The 4,195-nt window shown below is 40.4% G+C and overlaps 1 long non-coding RNA gene across 1 annotated transcript; it reads left to right on the forward strand.

Moving 5' to 3' along the window:
• The first annotated feature begins 447 nt into the window (after window positions 1-447).
• LOC117351145 lies at window positions 448-3,989 on the forward strand. Its single transcript, XR_004537342.1, has 4 exons — window positions 448-525; window positions 2,955-3,043; window positions 3,505-3,557; window positions 3,653-3,989. It is a non-coding gene; the product is annotated as an uncharacterized LOC117351145 (long non-coding RNA).
• The last annotated feature ends 206 nt before the right edge of the window (window positions 3,990-4,195 follow it).

The following is a 4,195-nucleotide window of genomic DNA, read 5'->3' on the forward strand; positions in this document are numbered from 1 at the left end:
TATCCCAGAAATCCATCAGCAGAACACACTTGGTGCATTCTGACAATGGTAACAGTTTTCAGATCAGTTTCCTTTCTAGACAAGAACTGTTTTGTCTCTCTCTGCATGAACAGTTCAGTTCAGTTCTAAGTACCCAGCTCTAGTTAATTTTTAAACTCCATAATATTGTAAAGGCCACTGCAAAGCTTTCTGTCCATACAGTAAAGGGAGTCTCTGTGTGGAGCACCTTTACCAGTCTATCTGCTGTGGAGTCTCTGTGTCTATGTGCACAGTATGAGATGATGGAAAATGCAAAATTCATAGGTTGCAACCCAATTACATTATCTGCTGCTAGAATGCCAACAGTACAAGTGTGCTTTGTTGCAATGTATCTTAATTGTTTTGAAGTTGGTTGAATCCTGGTTTCAGCTCAGTTTCCAATCCCATTTTCCACTTTGCTCAGGGTTACGGGTATGAAAAAAGGATCAGATCTCTTTTTCAGTGGAAAATGATTGGCAGAGGAACAGCCTGTCAAGCTGACTTAAGGTAATATAAAGAAAAAAAAATCCAAAGGAAATAAAGTAATACCTTTTTTATTGGACTAACTCAATGCATTTTATCAGCTGACTTAAGGAGAGAGGGGCTGAAGCATCTTAAATTTGTAGGTCTTTTGTGTTCACTTTGATTTGTTTTGTGAACTATTTTGAAATACATACAGGTTGAATTCAAGAGAATCACTTATATGTTTGCAATTGTTATTTTTTATCTGTCCCTTTAGTAAGTGATATCTTTTGATCATTTTAATTTGGATTTATAAGTTCTAATTAATTTACCTCCCCCCTTTTACAAAACCGCGGAAGTGGCTCTGCGCTGCTCCTGACCTCTATGAGTATTGGGAACAGCGCAGAGCATTCAGCACGCCAGCATGTGCTAAAAACCACTTTCACAGTTTTGTTAAAGGGGAGGTTAAATGACTATCTCCCCTCTTTTATCAAGCATTATTAGCTAAATGCCAGTCTACCCATAAGAATGCGAGCGATATTCGTACTGATATTTAGTAACTAGTGTTTAAGCCCGTTAGATTAACGGGTGCTAGAATATATGTGAAAATTACTGAAAACTTAATGTGAGAGCTTTAATATCCATCGTATGGTTGATTTATTTAAAGTTTTTATATTTTTTCTATTTGTTGCATACTTTGTGCTTAATAAATTGGTTTTTTGTCCATTTTTTCTGCAAATCTGTATAAGTCTGAGTTTCTGTGTGTCTCTCTCTCCTTGTCCAGTGTTTCATGTGCTTTTTTTTTCAATGTCTCTTTAGATCCCTGTCCAGAAATTCTGAGTGTCTTTGTCTCTCTCTCTCCTTGTCCACTGTATTTTTTTTTTTTTTTTTTTTCAATCTGTCTCTTTAGCCCCCTGTCCTTCTGTGAGTGTCTGTGTGTCTCTCTGTCCTTGTCTTCTGTGGTGTTTTTTTTTGTTTGTTTGTTTTTTTAATCTGTCTCTTTAGCCCTCTGTCCTTCTGTGAGTGTCTGTGTGTCTCTCTCTCCTTGTCCAGTGTTCCTGTCCTTCTGTGAGTGTCTGAAATTTGTTTTGACAACTCTGGAAGCAAAGAAGAACATACATACCTCTTTACTTGCATTCAGGTTGGGTTGAGCTGCCACATTTGTTCTGGGAACATCACAAAGCTGTCTGCCTGTATTTCTCCCCAGCCAATTTCCCTCCCTCTCAAGTCCCTGTGCACCACTTGCCAGGGCGCATCCTCCCACGATCCTGGTCTGCATGTTTAGGTGTGGCTGTGAGTTCGGGCTCTTCAAATGAGCTGACAATTAGGTGTGTGTGTGAGTTCGGGCGAGTTCGGGAGGAGCTGGCGCTTAGATGTGCCTGTGCATCCATGGTTTTTGCCACCGTTGCCACTCCTATTTAAAGCGGCCTGCTGAGGTTCGCGGCCGGCTGTAGCGAACCTCGCAGGCCGCTGTCCACCTCAGTAGCATGTTCCCTCTGACGCGATCGCGTCAGAGGGAACGTGCTACCATGTGGAGAGCGGCCTGAGAGGTTCGCTACAGCCGGCCGCGAACCTCAGCAGGCCGCTTTGAACATGAGCAGTAGCGGCTGTTGCGGGAGGATGGGGGGGGAGGAGTCCTTGACGTGCAGGCCGCTGTGAACAGGAGCGGCGGAAGGACCATGAGGCGGGAGTGAGCTGTTCAGCTTCCCCTATCTGATGAAACCGCCGTGCCGAGGAGAGCCGGGAGTGAATTTTTCGACTTCCCCTATTTGGGGAAACCGTCGTGCCGAACTCAGCTGCGCGTCGGGAGTGAGATGTTCGACTTCCCCTATCTGGGGAAACCGCCGTGCCGAACTCAGCTGCGCGTGGGGCCGTAGTAAGCGCGGGGCAAGCTGCACTCTTGGCGGCCACGGACATACGGATCATGGAAGCACGCCGATAAGAATGCGCAAGCGCCGCCTACGGTTTTATTATATAGATAATGATAATGATATATGATGGCTTTGGAATTTTATATGTAATTTTTTTAAAAATTCAAAATATGTATTTGTTTTGTTTTTTAATTCTTGAGGTTTAGCTCACTATTTCATAATGGTATTCATGTTTTCCATCCCCCCCTCACCTTTTATGAAGCCGTGTTAGCATTTTTTAATCGCCAGCCACAGTGGTAAAAGTTATGACGTTCATAGGAATTCTATGAGTGTCGGAGTTTTTACTGCCACAGCCAGCGATAAAAAATGCTAATGCGATTTTCACGTGTGTATTATTTACCTGACAAAAATCATAATCAACAGCAAAAAAGATCTTTAGATCAAGAGCCAATGAATGTATCAGAATTATTAGAGACGTCTGATAAAGAGGTAGCACTGCCTGCCACACTGATAATAACCGTAGCTCTTCCGATAGATAAAGTATGGTTGTTAAAACTTTTCTTTAAAAATAGACAAAAAGTTTTTCTTGGTCAAAAAATACAGGTGTTTCCTGACCTTTCACAGGAGATGCAAAAGCGCCATCATGAATTTCTCCCTATCCTTGGGAGCTACTTTCTATTTGAGACATCCTTGTAAGTAGATTGTGTGTTCCCGTTCTGTTAAATACGTTTTCTTTGAACCATATCAATTGACAACTTTTGGAGGGAGAAAAATCTTGAGCCCTATAGAATTTGATTTAAATATGGAACCTTGTTCTCAGCGCTATAGTCTATAACGTCCTTTAATATACATTTGCGTATTTTTCTTTTTCTTATTTTTGCTGTTTCTAAAATCTTGGATCTACAGGAGGACTTGAGCATAAATAGTTAAAATTTATTTTCCCTATTGAATGTTTCTAAAATCAAATTATGTGCACTATGATTGCTTTCTGTACAAGTGTAATACTTGAGATTTAAGTTTGAAAATAAATAAATAAATAGAAATGCTAATGCAGCTTCATAAAAGGGGGAGGGCCTACTTTTTTCATCAGTATGGTTCTACTTTGATATAATTATTTTGCTATAAGTTTAAGTTATATCTGTTTTGATTTTAGTTTAAGAAAACATATACCTGATGCAAGTATCTGCCGAAACATGGCCATGTCTGGTTTGTGTCAAATTAATAAATTTTATTTCACCATACTGCTGGTTTATTGTCATTGATCTTCATCCTCACTTACTGTTTTTTTCTTTGCCTCATAGCTAACCAGTTCATATGGCAATGAAGGAAGACCCTCCCTCCAAGCTGACAAGAAGCGGCCAACTGTTCTAATGCCTAGGGACAGCTGAAAGATTAAATCCATCACTGCTTATGCCATTGTATACAAATAAAGTGCACTGGTAAACAAATTACATGCACTTTATAGTTCAAAACAAGACATAAGAACATAAGAAGAGCCTTACTGGGTCAGACCAATGGTCCATCAAGTGAAAGACAGTAACTTTGGAGGATATTCTAAGAAGAACATAAGAACTTAAGAATTGCCATACCAGGCAGACTGAAGATCCATCAAGTGGCCAACCAAGGTCCCAAGTACCTAGCTAGTATTTTTGGAAGTAGTGAACAAGCGTTTCACATCTACCCTTTCCACTCAGTATTTTATAGGCCTCTATCATATCACCCCTGAACCATCTCTTCTCCAAACTTCATAGGGAAGTTGTCCCAAATCTTTTATTATTTTCATTGCCTTTCTCTGTACCTTTTCTAATTCCACTATATCTTTTTTGAGATATGGCAACCAGAAC

This window comes from Geotrypetes seraphini, chromosome 17 (assembly GCF_902459505.1).
Source record: "Geotrypetes seraphini chromosome 17, aGeoSer1.1, whole genome shotgun sequence".
Lineage (NCBI taxonomy): Eukaryota > Metazoa > Chordata > Amphibia > Gymnophiona > Dermophiidae > Geotrypetes > Geotrypetes seraphini.